Raw genomic sequence first — 18,431 nt, 5'->3', positions numbered from 1 at the left:
TGATGTTAATTTGGTTATATAGAAGAGGATAATTTATTTTTTTTAATTTTTTAAAGATTATTTGAGTAGTCTCACCGAAATATTTGTTTACAATAATAGATTTTAATTGTTAATTCGTCCACCGATAAGTTAAGATAGAGTTTGAATAAAGTTTATATATTGGGAGAAATAACGCTCTTTTTCCACCTTCACCGACGCGAGCCCCAGTGTTACATTTTTCTAAACTGCAGAGGAAAGACGCAACTAGCAAGCAATTCGTAAAATTGTAGATACGAAATTCGGCAGGGAGCGAACAGCTCGCTTTGCCAGTCCAGTTCTCTATAAGATTAACACTAGCTTCCTCTCTAGAAACTTTCATGCTTCTCTTTATATCTTTTTCAATATTACTAAGAAGTGGTACAAAATGTGATTCCTGTAATTCATCATATAAATAATATTACCACCATTTCTCCTTCAATTTCAGGACTTCCGCATAGAACATTTTTCAACTTTAGATTTCTTACTTCTGGACCGGAACCCATATTTCCAATGTCTTCTGCAGTAAATTCAATGTGTGGAATATATTCACAAAGTTTTCATATTCTTCTTTTACAGCATTACCCAAACATGAGCCTTTCTTCGACTGATTAACTTGTTGCGCATATTGCTTGCAACTTTCCTGCAAAGACTTTATACTGAATCCTCTACTACCTGTAATCAGATCCTCAAAGAAAAAAAGAAAAAAAGAAATAAAGAAAACAATCTACTTTACCCGCAGCAGCTCCTATCTAAAGTCTTCAGGCAATTTCTTTCTTAATGTTTCCAAAGGTTGATTAAGCTTCTCTTGTTTCTGTTTATCCTTTACATTTTTTATCTAACTAAAAATGAAAATCTTTTCTTTAATAACAAATCATTTTAGAGCAGCAGCATCAGATGATAGATCTGGTAATCCATTTAATCCAAACATTTCAAATCTACTATATTAACCAGCAGCAAAAATGATTAAAGATTATAATTAAAGACATTATTTTATGTCGGATAATATCACTTTAATTAGTATATACTTTCATATATTTTATCATTAAATTAAGAATATGGTTACTTTTGTTTAAATCAAAACAACTACCGTGAGAACTGTTTCTAGATCAAGATTTTTGTATTATTCTGCCTCCGTTGCTCTCTCTCTCTCTCTCTCTCTCTCTCTCTCTCTCTCTTTCGATGATTAGAGGAGCTTGCCAGAGACAAATATTATCTGAAGCAGAACTACATACTAAAGGAGACGATAAAGATTATTCCAACGGCGAGGGAGAAAGAGTACTGAGAAATTTCTTTGAAATTCTTTTTAATCTCTTTGAAGTAGATTTGGATCTGAAAGTCTACCAAATGCTCAAAGAGAAGAACGAAACGAACCTGATTGCTGTAACAATGAAGTTTTTGCATAATAAGCTTAAGAAATTAATCAAAAAGATTTCCAAATATGATGATTTGTGTTGGGACAAAAGGTTGGACAGAAGAGCAGGTTGCAAGACCGAGATTGCAGAATCTAAAGCCTACGTCAACGTTAGAAAAATAATATACGTGCGCGGTTTGTGGAGTGAGAAAGGGGGATAGACGCATCGATATGGTTTCTCTCTCTCTCTCTCTCTCTCTCTCTCTCTTCCGCTTGGTCCGCTATGAACGAAGCGCGGTTTTTAGGAATGAGAGAGAGATGGAGGATAGATGCGTCGCAACGGTTACCGTCGCGCACGACGAATGCGTCGCATTTGTAACGAGTCTGGAGACGATTTCTAAGCGGTCTTCTTGTCTTATTGAATTTAATCATGTGGCGTTTTTTTTATCGCGCTTGCATTTTTACATTGTAGGAAATGTTTTGGAGTGTGAGAGCGAGAGAGAGAGGGGTAGATTAGAGAGGCTGCGCTTGCATTTTTACGACGTTGTGGAGAGTGAAGTGCGCGTGCGTGCATGTTAATAAATAGATGAAGCATAACGCGGAGCAAATTAAATCGTTGTCGTACAGTGGAAAGGTGCGTGTTGCTATAGACATATATTTTGCAAAAAGTAAGTTTACGTTTAAGATGCCCGCAATAGATTTTATTGTCGATATGGACGGTTTCTTCGTAGCCAACAAATTTAATTGTAAAGAATTAGCCATCGTAGATGCTCATACCGCCGAATATGAATTATTTGAATTCGAATTGTACGTTCGCTACATGGATTTATCCAGAAGCGATCAGAAGTCTGCATGGCATGTCTCGAATTTCGTGCACGGGATTTCATTTAAAAATTTCCAGGGGAAAAAGAATTATCAACAAGAGGACATTGGCATTATTATAAAAAATTTCGTTCGAGACTACAAAGATCCCGTCGTCGCGTACAAAGGGGGGCATATTGAAAAGGATATTTTAAATAAAATAGGAGTTGGCAGTTTCAATTTGGAATATCTCGGCTGTCCGAAATTCAATTCATTGATCGCGGAACCGATGTATCAAGAATACCACGTACCATGCAGGCTTCATTGCTGGACGCAAACTTCGAAAGAAAAGATTCAATATCATTGTTGTTTGAGCGAAGTTCGTGTATTTTAGATGTGGCTAATGAAATCGAAAGGTAACACATTTTTTTTTTTTTTCTTTTTTTTTAGTTAGAATTAATTTTTATTTCTATGGCGCCTTTTTGTAGAGAGAGAGAGAGAGAGAGAGAGAGAGAGAGAACGTAGGAACGTATGGATTATCAGTGCCAAGAGGACAGGCTTAGCAGCTTTGAAAATTAGCCGATCCCGTTTATTAAGCCGGAGGAGCTCGCGATCGCTGGATTTTATTATCTGAGGGAGGATGATTTCGTGGAATGCTTCGCGTGCGGCATAGGACTCTATTGGTGGGAAGCCGGGGACAAACCCATGTTGGAGCATTGCTTTTGGTCCAGGAATTGTCCGTACGATCCTCGAACAACGTTATGTATATGTTTAGCGCGCAATGTCCGTTTTGTCCATCAACGATGACGACGACAACGAGGGTGGTGGCGTCAACGATGAATAAAAAAAATGTAATACAAAGTTTAAAATATTTTTTAATTTGTAAATTTGCTGTGTAAAAACATATGCATCAATCGAAAATAGGGATACATTTCCGAGTTCAGAAAAAGTCGAATATTGGATAATAAGCACGAATCGAATTGGGTAGGGTTTCTCTTTAAATCGTTTTTCCTTTCGGTTTGTAACGCGATTGTCACGTACCGCGGTTTTTTCATTTGCGGAGCTGTTTTTATCGCCCACGTGTGCTTCGTGGTTGTTTGCAGCATCGGATATTTGTACAGTTACCACGAACGGAAACTCATGCTGATCGTTCTTTCGCTCTCAAGAATACGCAGCATCGACATCTTGTGTATTTCATCCAAAGCGACGTGCGACATTCTCCATTGAATTTGATACAAATCCAGGACAGGTTTCGCATTATCGGACCTGCTTCGTAAAGCGTTAGCGTCGTTGCGCGCGCGAATCAAAATCAATCCGTGCCGAGCATTTATTACAACGCGTTTGTAATCTTCGCAGAAGTCTAGCGATGCGTTCATATGCACGCAAAAGTTGAAATGTAGCAAATTCGTAAGCGTTACGGTGAGAGTTTCCCTCCGTTGATCATCGTTTCTGTATATCCAGCCCGCGTTGGACAGCGTGTGACAGCCTACACGCCCCGTTACACCATCATAACAACATCCGGTTAAGGTCCAGCCGACTACGATCCACGTGGAGCGAGATAAGAGCCTGCTCCACGTGGAGCGAGATAAGAGCCTGTATAAAATCACCGCACATCAAAGACAGACCATTGAGTTGGAATCAGGGTTTTGACCCATACACATCAAATTGCTGTCCGTCGTTACTATTAAAATTTGTACTGTGTTCATTTATTGTATTGTATATTCAGGCGTAACCCGCTTGAATGAAATAAAGTTTTTTATATATCTAAGTGTGAAAATTTACATCACAAGCGCGTTGCTCTTCGTAATGTTCAGACTGATGTAATTCTTCAAGATCGTCGTTGTACCGGGATTTCTGGACCGATCGATTTCCACTCCGTTCAGTTCATAACGTATCTCGTCGAACATAAACGCTACCGCATTGTTCTCTAGAGCCACCGTTCTTCTTCTCCTTATTGTCGAAATGGCGCGCCGTTTTTTATGTTCGACGTATTCGATATCCTATTATTATTATTATGAATTAACATAACGGCTATGTCAAGGTTATGAGACGATTCGACGAACGTGCAGCCGAACCGTGATTTCTTCGTTTCGAAAATCAATCAAACGTGCAGACTGGTCCACGATGCGAATCGTTAAATCTTCCATTGATCGTGTAACGATCAGGAGGTAAATGACTCGTGCCGGTGTTTCCGATATTTTATACTCCGGCGACATGTTAGGCGCGAATTCGTGTATCGTGTGAATCAGTTTCCCGTTATCGTACGAACGGGTGGTTACGTTGCATTCTATTCGAATAATATTCGTGTTAATGATATTCACGGAAGTGTGCGATACATGCCACGTGTTCGGTGATAGAATGCGATTCCTAGAGAATCCTAGGATTGGACCCACGGTGTCGGGTTTCGTAAAATCTATCTTATATGCGCTTTTAATTTCGCTTTTCATAGTATTGTTGATCGCTCGTAGGATCAGCGGATATTCTACATCGTTGTTATCTTTGGCTGGAGAAGGATACCGCGCGCTTATCTCACGCCTCAAGTAAGCGTTGATCGCCCCCAGTTCGTACGAGCCGTCCGGGATGTTTATCTCCTCACCCTCGTCGCCGAAATAGAATTTATTGTCTCCGATTGTCGAAAAAGAAACTTTAGCCTCGGACAAAAATTAATTTATAGTTTACTTAGGACTGAGATTCGAAAATATCAGATTACGTTTCTGCCGGTTCCGTCAACACGCACCGACGGTGATGTAAACTGTATATTAAAGATACCGCTATACAGGGTGTTCGACGATTATTTTAACAGCCAAAAATGAGGGGTAGCTGAGGTCATTTGAAGTAACTTTTTCCTTTGCGAAAATGCAATCTGGGGCTTTGTTTACGAGTTATTACCGAAAAACACTGGCCAATGAGAGGTGACGGTGCGAGGGAGAGGGTCCGCGAGAGAGTTCGCAGCACGAGGCTTTGACAGAAGGTCGGGACGGACTCGAGCCGCGTTCGAAGTATTGAACAAGTCACGAAGCGAGAACTCTCCGGATTTTTTTTACTACATAACAGTGATATTTTAGAACGTCTTCTTACTGATAATATTTTTCATATCTCTCTAATAAACAAATCCTTTACGTCCCTTATTTATTATTAAATCAGCTTTGCAAATCATTCGTCAATCTTCACTGTACACCTCGCATAAAAATTTCATATGGTACACACAAGGTGTCATGTCATCGCGCGGCCTGGGATACGTGGCCGTTGATTGGGGCGGAACCGCGGTTGTGGCGATATACGCACCTCCAAGGTGGTCCCTCGAAGAGTTTGAGCAGTATCTGGACGGGGTAGGGAGATGCGTCTCCCGCTGCCATCCCCGTCCGGTGCTGGTCCTGGGGGACTTCAATGCCAAGGCCACGGCTTGGGGTTCCCCCGGGACTGACTCGAGGGGCCGGGAGGTGCTGGATTGGGCGGCGGGACTGGAGCTCCGTCTCCTGAATACGGGCTCGGTCCATACGTGCGTGCGGCATAACGGGGGGTCCATCGTTGACCTTTCGTGGGCAACGCCCCCGGCCGCGCGCCGTATTACGGGGTGGAGGGTGGCGGAAGGGGTCGAGACGTTGTCTGACCACAGATACATAATTCTCGACCTCTCCGCCGCCCCACCATCGACACCCCGTCGTCGCCCCGCTGATGAAGGATCGCCTCAACCGCGGTGGGCGCTGAAGCGCCTCGACCAGGACGCTCTGATGGCGGCAGCCCACGTCGTGGCCTGGCCAGCAACACCGGCCGGGCCAGTCGACGGGAATGGGGAGGCCCGTTGGTTCCGGGGCGCAATGACGTCGGTTTGCGACGTCGCCATGCCCCGGGACAGGGTCTTCCCGAGGAAGGCTGTGTACTGGTGGTCGCGTGCGATAGCTGAATTACGCACCGAGTGCGTCCGCGCGCGACGCCAGTACGCTCGCGCCCGTCGACGACGACGTACGGACGACGTGCTGGCTGCCCAGCTGTACGGGCGATATCGGGAGAAGGTGGTCGCCCTGCAGCTGGCCATCAGGCGAGCGAAGGACCAGGCCTGGCGCGATCTCCTCGGCTCTCTAAACCGAGATCCGTGGGGGCGCCCATACAAGATGGCATTGGGACGATTGCGTCCCTGGGCGCCCCCCGTGACGGAGAGCCTGGATCCGGGGCTGCTCGGGCGGGTCGTGGACGCTTTATTCCACGTTAGCGAGGGGCCGTCCCGGCCCGTCCCTGAGCCAGAGGAACATGAGTGGTCCCCGGATCTTGAGGTCGCGCCGGAGGAGATGGCCGTGGTCGTCAAATGGCTCCGGGGCAAGAATACCGCCCCGGGGCCGGACGGTATCCCCGGCCGGGTCTGGTTGCTCGCCACGAGCGTCCTGGAGGAGAGGCTGAGGAGCCTCTACTCTGGGCTCCTGAGGTCGGGGACGTTCCCCGACCTATGGAGAGAAAGTCGGATGGTCCTCTTGAGGAAGGATGGGAGGCCGGGGGATTCTCCCTCCGCGTACCGGCCCATTTGTCTCCTGGATGAGGCGGGCAAGATCTTCGAGAAGATCATTGTTGCCCGCCTCTCCAGGCACCTGTCCCGCGACGGCCCAGATCTGGCGGACTGCCAGTTTGGCTTCCGGGAGGGGCGATCGACGGTCGACGCTATCGTCCGTCTCAAGTCCCTCTCGGACAATGCCGTGGCAAGGGGCGGGGTGTGCTTGGCGGTGTCCATTGACATCGTCAATGCGTTCAACACCCTGCCCTGGTCCGCCATTAGGGGGGCCCTCGTCGATCACCAGGTGCCTCCCTATCTGAGGCGGGTGATCGGGGCCTACCTGCGGGACAGGTGGGTCGAATACCCGGGCCGGTACGGGATGATACGGAGGGAAGTGGACCGCGGGGTCCCGCAGGGGTCTGTTTTAGGACCGCTCCTGTGGGACCTGGGTTACAACGCGGTCCTGGAAAAGGCCTCCCTGCCCGACGGTGCCACCCTCGTCTGCTACGCGGACGACACGTTGGTGGTCGCCGTCGGAAGTACCTTCGAGAGGACCATCCGACGAGCAGAGGTTGCGGTGGCAGCCGTCGTCGCGAGGATCCGCGATCTGGGGCTGAAAATAGCCCCGGAGAAGGCCGAGGCTGTCTGGTTCCACGGACGGCCTCGGTCTCGGCCACCGGCCAGATCGTGGATCCGGGTTGGAGAAGCCTGCGTCGAGGTGAAGTCCCAGTTGAAATATCTCGGACTGATCCTCGACAGCCGCTGGAGCTTCGATGCGCATCTCGACCGTCTCGTCCCCCGAGTCGAAAAGGCGGCGGCCTCTTTGGGCCGCCTGCTGCCCAACCTCGGGGGACCGGGAGATTTGGTGCGCCGCCTATACCTGGGCGTGGTGCGGTCTATGGCCTTATACGGTGCCCCAATCTGGGCGCCGTACGTGATGACCAGCCGGCGCAACACGCTGTTGTTGCGCCGGCTGCAGAGGCGGATGGCCATCCGCCTCATAAGAGGTTACCGCACCACGTCTACCGTGGCGGCGCTTGCTCTGGCGGGAGAACTTCCCTTCGAGCTTCAGGCGGCGGTGCGCGCCTATGTTTATGGGCGCACAAGCATCGCCAGCCGTGCTCGAGGGGCCCTGCCGGAGCGAGAGACGGTCGAGGGCTTCGAGCTCCAGGCCCGGCGACTAGCGCTCGCCAGATGGCGTGCCGAGCTTTGCTCCCACGCCGGCGAGCGCGTCCCCGGGGCTCTCCTGCCGCACTTCACCTCGTGGCGGGAGAGACGGCATGGCAGGCTCTCCTACCGAGCGACGCAGGTGTTCACCGGGCATGGCTGCTTCGGTGTCTACCTGTGTCGCATCGGGCGGGAAGCGACGACGGTGTGCCACCATTGTGGCGCGGAGGAAGACTCGGCGCAGCACACGCTGGAGGAATGTCCCGCCTTTTCAGCGCTGCGCCGAGTCCTAAAACGGGAAGTCGGCCACGACCTCGCACTCTCCAGCCTAGTTGGGGCCATGCTGGAGGGCCCGGGGAAGTGGGCGGCAGCAATCTCTTTCTGCGAGGAGGTTATGTCGCGGAAGGAGGCTGCCGAGCGGGATCGGGAGCTTACAGATCCCGCCCGACGTGCCCGGGGACGGCGTGCGCGCCCGCGCCGAGAAACCCCGGGCAGCGGAGAGTAGGCGGGCGGCGGGTGTACCAGAACATGCTGGTTTCATTGCCCGCCGCCCGCCAACAGAGGAGGACCTCCACTGTTGGGAGTGGGGGATGACGAGTCGTCTGAGGGAGGCGAGTGTTAACTGTGATCCTCCTCCGATATACTCGTCGTCCCCCCGGCGGCCGCTGTGATCAGGGCGGGGGCCCTGGTCACCTATCGCGCGGTCGCCGTGTCGGGGCGGTTCGAGGTGCGACCCCTCGCGCCGCCGAATTTAAATGGATTTTAGGGGGGAGGATTTATTTTATTTCCCCCCGGGACGCGGCCGGCCATCGTTACCATCTTGATGGCCGGCCAGGCGAGGGGGAGCCGCGGTAGTGTTCTTCAAGAGTTCCCGTGGCTCCCCCGTTGAATCGCCAGCGATCGGTTCTGCGTCCTCAGGTCGCCGTGGAGGTTTTAGTGGGTCAAACCCCACACTACCCTCGTCCCGCTCCCCCGGGCGGGGCGGGGGTGTCTGACAAGCAGATTTCCTCCACGTAAAATAAAAAAAAAAAAAAAAGGTTATGTCAAGGTTATGTCAAGGTTATGTCAAGGTTATGTCAAGGTTTCCGCGGCCGTGACGGCGATGGACACGGCTGTGTAATGGGGCCCCCGGGCCCGATAATACAAATTAATCTCAACTGCTCGGCCAGAGCGCAGGATCTCCTGTTTCAATGCCTGGCCGAGCGGGGTGCCGGGTTGGCAGTCGTGGCGGAGCCGCACAGGGTCCCCAAACATCCACACTGGATGGGGGACTCGATTGGCTCTGCCGCGATTATTTGGGCTGGGAGGTCGGGGTCCCCGCCGTGCTCGCTTATCGAGCGCGGCCTGGGATACGTGGCCGTTGATTGGGGCGGCACCGCGGTTGTGGCGGTATACGCACCTCCAAGGTGGTCCCTCGAAGAGTTTGAGCAGTATCTGGACGGGGTAGGGAGATGCGTCTCCCGCTGCCATCCCCGTCCGGTGCTGGTCCTGGGGGACTTCAATGCCAAGGCCTCGGCTTGGGGTTCCCCCGGGACTGACTCGAGGGGCCGGGAGGTGCTTGATTGGGCGGCGGGACTGGAGCTCCGTCTCCTGAACAGGGGCTCGGTCCATACGTGCGTGCGGCATAACGGGGGGTCCATCGTTGACCTTTCGTGGGCATCGCCCCCGGCCGCGCGCCGTATTGCGGGGTGGAGGGTGGCGGAAGGGGTGGAGACGTTGTCTGACCACAGATACATAGTTCTCGACCTCTCCGCCGCCCCACCATCGACATCCCGTCGTCGCCCCGCCGATGAAGGTTCGCCTCAGCCGCGGTGGGCGCTGAAGCGCCTCGACCAGGACGCTCTGATGGCGGCAGCCCACGTCGTGGCCTGGCCAGCAACACCGGCCGGGCCAGTCGACGGGAATGGGGAGGCCCGATGGTTCCGGGGCGCAATGACGTCGGTTTGCGACGTCGCCATGCCCCGGGCCAGGGTCTTCCCGAGGAAGGCGGTGTACTGGTGGTCGCGCGCGATAGCGGAATTACGCACCGAGTGCGTCCGCGCGCGGCGCCAGTACGCTCGCGCCCGTCGACGACGACGTACGGACGACGTGCTGGCTGCCCAGCTGTACGGGCGATATCGGGAGAAGGTGGTCGCCCTGCAGCTGGCCATCAGGCGAGCGAAGGACCAGGCCTGGCGCGATCTCCTCGGCTCTCTGAACCGAGATCCGTGGGGGCGCCCATACAAGATGGCTTTGGGACGATTGCGTCCCTGGGCGCCCCCCGTGACGGAGAGCCTGGATCCGGGGCTGCTCGGGCGGGTCGTGGACGCTTTATTCCCCGTTAGCGGGGAGGCGTCCCGGCCCGTCCCTGAGCCAGAGGAACATGAGTGGTCCCCGGATCTTGAGGTCGCGCCGGAGGAGATGGCCGCGGTCGTCAAATGGCTCCGGGGCAAGAATACCGCCCCGGGGCCGGACGGTATCCCCGGCCGGGTCTGGTTGCTCGCCGCGAGCGTCCTGGGGGAGAGGCTGAGGAGCCTCTACTCTGGGCTCCTGAGGTCGGGGACGTTCCCAGACCTATGGAGAGAAAGTCGGATGGTCCTCTTGAGGAAGGATGGGAGGCCGGGGGATTCTCCCTCCGCGTACCGGCCCATTTGTCTCCTGGATGAGGCGGGCAAGATCTTCGAGAAGATCATTGTTGCCCGCCTCTCCAGGCACCTGTCCCGCGACGGCCCCGATTTGGCGGACTGCCAGTTTGGCTTCCGGGAGGGGCGATCGACGGTCGACGCTATCGACCGTCTCAAGTCCCTCTCGGACAATGCCGTGGCAAGGGGCGGGGTGTGCTTGGCGGTGTCCATTGACATCGTCAATGCGTTCAACACCCTGCCCTGGTCCGCCATCAGGGAGGCCCTCGTCGATCACCAGGTGCCTCCCTATCTGAGGCGGGTGATCGGGGCCTACCTGCGGGACAGGTGGGTTGAATACCCGGGCCGGTGCGGGATGATACGGAGGGAAGTGGACCGCGGAGTCCCGCAGGGGTCCGTTTTAGGACCGCTCCTGTGGGACCTGGGTTACAACGCGGTCCTGGAGAAGGCTTCCCTGCCCGACGGTGCCACCCTCGTCTGCTACGCGGACGACACGTTGGTGGTCGCCGTCGGGAGTACCTTCGAGAGGACCATCCGACGAGCAGAGGTTGCGGTGGCAGCCGTCGTCGCGAGGATCCGCGATCTGGGGCTGAAGATAGCCCCGGAGAAGGCCGAGGCTGTCTGGTTTCACGGACTGCCTCGGTCTCGGCCACCGGCCAGATCGTGGATCCGGGTTGGAGAAGCCTGCGTAGAGGTGAAGTCCGAGTTGAAATATCTCGGACTGATCCTCGACAGCCGCTGGAGCTTCGGTGCGCATCTCGACCGTCTCGTCCCCCGAGTCGAAAAGGCGGCGGCCTCTTTGGGCCGCCTGCTGCCCAACCTCGGGGGACCGGGAGATTTGGTGCGCCGCCTATACCTGGGCGTGGTGCGGTCTATGGCCTTATACGGTGCCCCGATATGGGCGCCGTACGTGATGACCAGCCGGCGCAACACGCTGTTGTTGCGCCGGCTGCAGAGGCGGATGGCCATCCGCCTCATAAGAGGTTACCGCACCGCGTCTACCGTGGCGGCGCTTGCTCTGGCGGGAGAACTTCCCTTCGAGCTTCAGGCGGCGGTGCGCGCCTATGTTTATAGGCGCACAAGCATCGCCAGCCGTGCTCGAGGGGCCCCGCCGGAGCGAGAGACGGTCGAGGGCTTCGAGCTCCAGGCCCGGAGACTAGCGCTCGCCAGATGGCGTGCCGAGCTTTGCTCCCACGCCGGCGAGCGCGTCCCCGGGGCTCTCCTGCCGCACTTCACCTCGTGGCGGGAGAGACGGCATGGCAGGCTCTCCTACCGAGCGACGCAGGTGTTCACCGGGCATGGCTGCTTCGGTGTCTACCTGTGTCGCATCGGGCGGGAAGCGACGACGGTGTGCCACCACTGTGGCGCGGAGGAAGACTCGGCGCAGCACACGCTGGAGGAATGTCCCGCCTTTTCAGCGCTGCGCCGAGTCCTAAAACGGGAAGTCGGTCACGACCTCGCACTCTCCAGCCTAGTTGGGGCCATGCTGGAGAGCCCGGGGAAGTGGGCGGCAGCAATCTCTTTCTGCGAGGATGTTATGTCGCGGAAGGAGGCTGCCGAGCGGGATCGGGAGCTTACAGATCCCGCCCGACGTGCCCGGGGACGGCGTGCGCGCCCACGCCGAGAAACTCCGGGCAGCTGAGAGTAGGCGGGCGGCGGGTGTACCAGAACATGCTGGTTTCATTGCCCGCCGCCCGCCAACAGAGGAGGACCTCCACTGTTGGGAGTGGGGGATGACGAGTCGCCTGAAGGAGGCGAGGGTTGACTGTGATCCTCCTCCAATATACTCGTCGTCCCCCCGGCGGCCGCTGTGATCAGGGCGGGGGCCCTGGTCACCTATCGCGCGGTCGCCGTGTCGGGGCGGTGCGGGGTGCGACCCCTCGCGCCGCCGAATTTAAATTTAAATGGATTTTAGGGGGGAGGATTTATCTCCCCCCGGGACGCGGCCGGCCATCGTTACCATCCTGATGGCCGGCCAGGCGAGGGGGAGCCGCGGTAGTGTTCTTCAAGAGTTCCCGTGGCTCCCCCGTTGAATCGCCAGCGATCGGTCCTGCGTCCTCAGGTCGCCGTGGAGGTTTTAGTGGGTCAAACCCCACACTACCCTCGTCCCGCTCCCCCGGGCGGGGCGGGGGTGTCTGGCGAGCAGATTTCCTCCACGTAAAAAAAAAAAAAAAAAAAAAAAAAAGGTTATGTCAAGGTTATGTCAAGGTTATGTCAAGGTTCCCCCCCGTGTCCGCTACCTTGTCGTGGTGGGGGGGCTTCGTGCCCTAATGATCCTCAAGGCTGTGCCGGCGGGGAATTTATTCCCTGGCAGGTTCTACCATGCCGGAGTTGCTTGAGCTGAGGGGCCAACTAAAGTCGGACACATACCGTAAACCTGTGGTCATGTTTTACAGGAACGGGGGTCTTGCCTTAACCGGCCGGGCCGCGAGGATGACAACCTCTCTAAAAAATCTCTAGCCCCAAGCAGTGTTGCGCGGTGAAGAGGGCGTAGCTGGAGTAAGCGCCAGCTATGGTTGGTGGGTGCACCAATCGTTAGCGGACAACCCCGGGGTACCTGGCGACCCCCCGGGCGTATTAGCCTTCCCCGGGTATGGCGGCTCTACCCGGGGTGACCTCCTTTCCGACCACACTCGTGGGATTAAGTATGGAGTCTACTTTTTCACAAACAACCGGGGAGGGGGGAAACGAGCGTGAGGTGGAGGTGCGCGGGCCTATCGTGCGCCTCAAAAGATGCACAGAGCCGGTGTCGCGGAGGCATTCGGCGACACGCGGCAAAAAGAGGACCGCAGCGGGCCTTGGTGAGTGCGATGAGGGGGAGGAGTCAGATTTCTCTGTCTCCTCCCACCACTCATCGCAGAGTGTCCCGGGCTCGTCGTCAGCGAGGAAAAGAGGACGGCCGCCGACGACCGGCGAATATGTTGGCCTCGCAGAGGCCAAACTTAGGCTGGCCGAGGCTTCGCAGCTGGAGGCCGAGGCAAGGGAGGTGGCGGCGATATTCGACCCGGGAGCCCCCGTGCCGAGACCATCGCGGTCGAGCGTCCCGCTCCCGGACGAGACGGATATCGCGGAAAATTTCCGCAACCGTCCGACGCGGGATGTCGCGGCCGCTATATTGGAGAGCCTGGATGAGGTGGCCAGGATCTCCGGCGTGTCAAAGGGGCTGAAGGGCAACTTGGCCCGCGCCCTGAGGGTGGCCGCCTTAAACGGCAGGGTGGGGGTGTCCGAGCTCGCAGTGAGGTCGGCTACCGACGCCACGCGTGTCCTGGAGGCCGAGAATGCCGTCCTCAGGGGGCAAATGACGGAGCTGCAGGCGGAGGTGGCCCGGCTCCGGCAGGTGGTGGAGGCGAGAACGGCTGCTGCCGCAATGCCTCCGCCGCCACGCCCGGGAGAGGGCTCAGTATCGCCGCCGTTCGTCGGCGCCCGGGATTGGCATCGCTCCGGGCAAGAAAAGTCCTCGCCACCACCTGCGGCTGCGCCCGCAGATTTTCTGGCGCAAATAGGCGCCCTGATAGACGCCAAATTGGCGTCATTCAGGAGGGAGCTCGCGCCGCGAACGGACTCAGCCCTGCGATCGGTGGCCCCTGGGCCGTCCGTCCCCTCACAGTCTTCGGACAGGGTGGGGCGCAGGGCGAAGAAGAAGAAGAAAGGTGGGAAAGCTGGGGCGGCTATAGCGGCCCAGACGGAGCCCGCTCGACCGCGATCAGAATCGGCGCTACCCTCTGCCGCGCCTCCACCCCAGGAGGCGTGGTCCCAGGTGGTTGGCCGGAAGGCCAAAAAGGCGGCTGCCAAGGCCACTGCGGCCGCGAATAAAAAAGGACGGGTGGTCCCGGCGGCCCCCAGGAAGACACCCCTGCCTCCTCGACCGCCACGCACAGCAGCGGTTACCATAACGGTTCCGTCTGGCGTGGACATTACTTACGCGCAGGCGATGGCCACTGCCAGGTCCAAGGTGGACCTGGCAGAAATTGGCATCGCCTCGCTGAGACCGCGAAGGGCGGTGACTGGGGGGTTAATTTTGGAGGTCCCTGGCACCGATGGGGCCGCCAAGGCCACCGTCCTCGCCACAAAAGTGGCGGAAGCACTGGCAGGCACCGGCGTAAAGGTCGCGCGTCCGGTCAAAAAAGCTGACCTTAGGGTGCGCGGCCTGGTCGATTCGACCACGCCGGCGGAGGTCGCGGCGGCTGTTGCCCGCGTGGGCGGGTGCAGCGAGGGGGACATCAATACCGGTGAAATCCGGTCTTCCCCCTCGGGATTGGGCACCCTCTGGGTCCGATGTCCTGCCGCGGCCGCTCGCAAGGTTGCTGTCGCGGGCCGGATAACCGTCGGCTGGACCCAGGCAGCCGTGGAGGCCCTGAGTGCCCGGCCTCTGCAGTGTTACCGTTGCCTTGGTGTTGGCCACACCAGTCAGCGGTGCACTTCTGCCGAGGATAGGTCCGACTGCTGCTATAGATGCGGCAGTCGGGACCATAAGGCGGCAGCCTGTACGGCCACGCCCAATTGTCCGCTTTGTGCGGGCGCGGGCAAGCCGTCTGGTCACCGCCTCGGCAGCCGGGCTTGCCCTGCCAGTGCGGGGCGGGGCAGGGGAGGCGGCCAAAGGCCGTCTGCCAGGTATAATAAAAAGGGGAGGGAAACCACGATGGCCAAGGCAGCGAACACCGTGGCCAGCAACGAAAAGGTAGCATCGCCTGATGCTACCGCCGCGCCCGCGTGGGCGGATGGGGCCACTAAAGTCCCAGACGCCACCGCATGCGCGGCCGTGACGGCGATGGACACGGCTGTGTAATGGGGCCCCCGGGCCCGATAATACAAGTGAACCTCAACTGCTCGGCCAGAGCGCAGGATCTCCTGTTTCAATGCCTGGCCGAGCGGGGTGCCGGGTTGGCAGTCGTGGCGGAGCCGCACAACGTCCCCAAACATCCACACTGGATGGGGGATTCGATTGGCTCCGCCGCGATTATTTGGGCTGGGAGGTCGGGGTCCCCGCCGTGCTCGCTTATCGAGCGCGGCCTGGGATACGTGGCCATTGATTGGGACGGCACCGCGGTTGTGGCGATATACGCACCTCCAAGGTGGTCCCTCGAAGAGTTTGAGCAGTATCTGCACGGGGTAGGGAGATGCGTCTCCCGCTGCCATCCCCGTCCGGTGCTGGTCCTGGGGGACTTCAATGCCAAGGCCACGGCTTGGGGTTCCCCCGGGACTGATTCGAGGGGCCGGGAGGTTCTGGATTGGGCGGCGGGACTGGAGCTCCGTCTCCTGAACACGGGCTCGGTCCATACGTGCGTGCGGCATAACGGGGGGTCCATCGTTGACCTTTCGTGGGCAACGCCCCCGGCCGCGCGCCGTATTACGGGGTGGAGGGTGGCGGAAGGGGTCGAGACGTTGTCTGACCACAGATACATAGTTCTCGACCTCTCCGCCGCCCCACCATCGACACTCCGTCGTCGCCCCGCCGATGAAGGTTCGCCTCGACCGCGGTGGGCGCTGAAGCGCCTCGACCAGGACGCTCTGATGGCGGCGGCCCACGTCGTGGCCTGGCCAGCAACACCGGCCGGGCCAGTCGACGGGAATGGGGAGGCCCATTGGTTCCGTGGCGCAATGACGTCCATTTGCGACGTAGCCATGCCCCGGGCCAGGGTCTTCCCGAGGAAGGCGGTGTACTGGTGGTCGCGCGCGATAGCGGAGTTACGCACCGAGTGCGTCCGCGCGCGACGCCAGTACGCTCGCGCCCGTCGACGAAGACGTACGGACGACGTGCTGGCTGCCCAGCTGTACGGGCTATATCGGGAGAAGGTGATCGCCCTGCAGCTGGCCATCAGGCGGGCAATGGACCAGGCCTGGCGCGATCTCCTCGGCTCTCTGAACCGAGATCCGTGGGGGCGCCCATACAAGATGGCATTGGGACGATTACGTCCCTGGGCGCCCCCCGTGACGGAGAGCCTGGATCCGGGGCTGCTCGGGCGGGTCGTGGACGCTTTATTCCCCGTTAGCGGGGAGGCGTCCCGGCCTGTCCCTGAGCCAGAGGAACATGAGTGGTCCCCGGATCTTGAGGTCGCGCCGGAGGAGATGGCCGGGGTCGTCAAATGGCTCCGGGGCAAGAATACCGCCCCGGGGCCGGACGGTATCCCCGGCCGGGTCTGGCTGCTCGCCGCGAGCGTCCTGGGCGAGAGGCTGAGGAGCCTCTACTCTGGGCTCCTGAGGTCGGGGACGTTCCCCGACCTATGGAGGGAAAGTCGGATGGTCCTCTTGAGGAAGGATGGGAGGCCGGGGGATTCTCCCTCCGCGTACCGGCCCATTTGTCTCCTGGATGAGGCGGGCAAGATCTTCGAGAAGATCATTGTTGCCCGCCTCTCCAGGCACCTGTCCCGCGACGGCCCAGATCTGGCGGACTGCCAGTTTGGCTTCCGGGAGGGGCGATCGACGGTCGACGCAATCGACCGTCTCAAGTCCCTCTCGGACAATGCCGTGGCAAGGGGCGGGGTGTGCTTGGCGGTGTCCATTGACATCGTCAATGCGTTCAACACCCTGCCCTGGTCCGCCATTAGGGGGGCCCTCGTCGATCACCAGGTGCCTCCCTATCTGAGGCGGGTGATCGGGGCCTACCTGCGGGACAGGTGGGTTGAATACCCGGGCCGGTGCGGGATGATACGGAGGGAAGTGGACCGCGGGGTCCCGCAGGGGTCCGTTTTAGGACCGCTCCTGTGGGACCTAGGTTACAACGCGGTCCTGGAAAAGGCCTCCCTGCCCGACGGTGCCACCCTCGTCTGCTACGCGGACGACACGTTGGTGGTCGCCGTCGGGAGTACCTTCGAGAGGACCATCCGTCGAGCAGAGGTTGCGGTGGCAGCCGTCGTCGCGAGGATCCGCGATCTGGGGCTGAAAATAGCCCCGGAGAAGGCCGAGGCTGTCTGGTTTCACGGACGGCCTCGGTCTCGGCCACCGGCCAGATCGTGGATCCGGGTTGGAGAAGCCTGCGTCGAGGTGAAGTCCGAGTTGAAATATCTCGGACTGATCCTCGACAGCCGCTGGAGCTTCGATGCGCATCTCGACCGTCTCGTCCCCCGAGTCGAAAAGGCGGCGGCCTCTTTGGGCCGCCTGCTGCCCAACCTCGGGGGACCGGGAGATTTGGTGCGCCGCCTATACCTGGGCGTGGTGCGGTCTATGGCCTTATACGGTGCCCCAATATGGGCGCCGTACGTGATGACCAGCCGGCGCAACACGCTGTTGTTGCGCCGGCTGCAGAGGCGGATGGCCATCCGCCTCATAAGAAGTTACCGCACCACGTCTACCGTGGCGGCGCTTGCTCTGGCGGGAGAACTTCCCTTCGAGCTTCAGGCGGCGGTGCGCGCCTATGTTTACAGGCGCACAAGCATCGCCAGCCGTGCTCGGGGGTCCCCGCCGGAGCGAGAGACGGTCGAGGGCTTCGGGCTCCAGGCCCGGCGACTAGCGCTCGCCAGATGGCGTGCCGAGCTTTGCTCCCACGCCGGCGAGCGCGTCCCCGGGGCTCTCCTGCCGCACTTCACCTCGTGGCGGGAGAGACGGCATGGCAGGCTCTCCTACCGAGCGACGCAGGTGTTCACCGGGCATGGCTGCTTCGGTGTCTACCTGTGTCGCATCGGGCGGGAAGCGACGACGGTGTGCCACCATTGTGGCGCGGAAGAAGACTCGGCGCAGCACACGCTGGAGGAATGTCCCGCCTTTTCAGCGCTGCGTCGAGTCCTAAAACGGGAAGTCGGCCACGACCTCGCACTCTCCAGCCTAGTTGGGGCCATGCTGGAGGGCCCGGGGAAGTGGGCGGCAGCGATCTCTTTCTGCGAGGAGGTTATGTCGCGGAAGGAGGCTGCCGAGCGGGATCGGGAGCTTACAGATCCCGCCCGACGTGCCCGGGGACGGCGTGCGCGCCCACGCCGAGAAACCCCGGGCAGCTGAGAGTAGGCGGGCGGCGGGTGTACCAGAATATGCTGGTTTCATTGCCCGCCGCCCGCCAACA

Source organism: Megalopta genalis, unplaced genomic scaffold, assembly GCF_051020955.1.
Source record: "Megalopta genalis isolate 19385.01 unplaced genomic scaffold, iyMegGena1_principal scaffold0064, whole genome shotgun sequence".
Lineage (NCBI taxonomy): Eukaryota > Metazoa > Arthropoda > Insecta > Hymenoptera > Halictidae > Megalopta > Megalopta genalis.
This window is presented reverse-complemented; position numbering follows the sequence as displayed.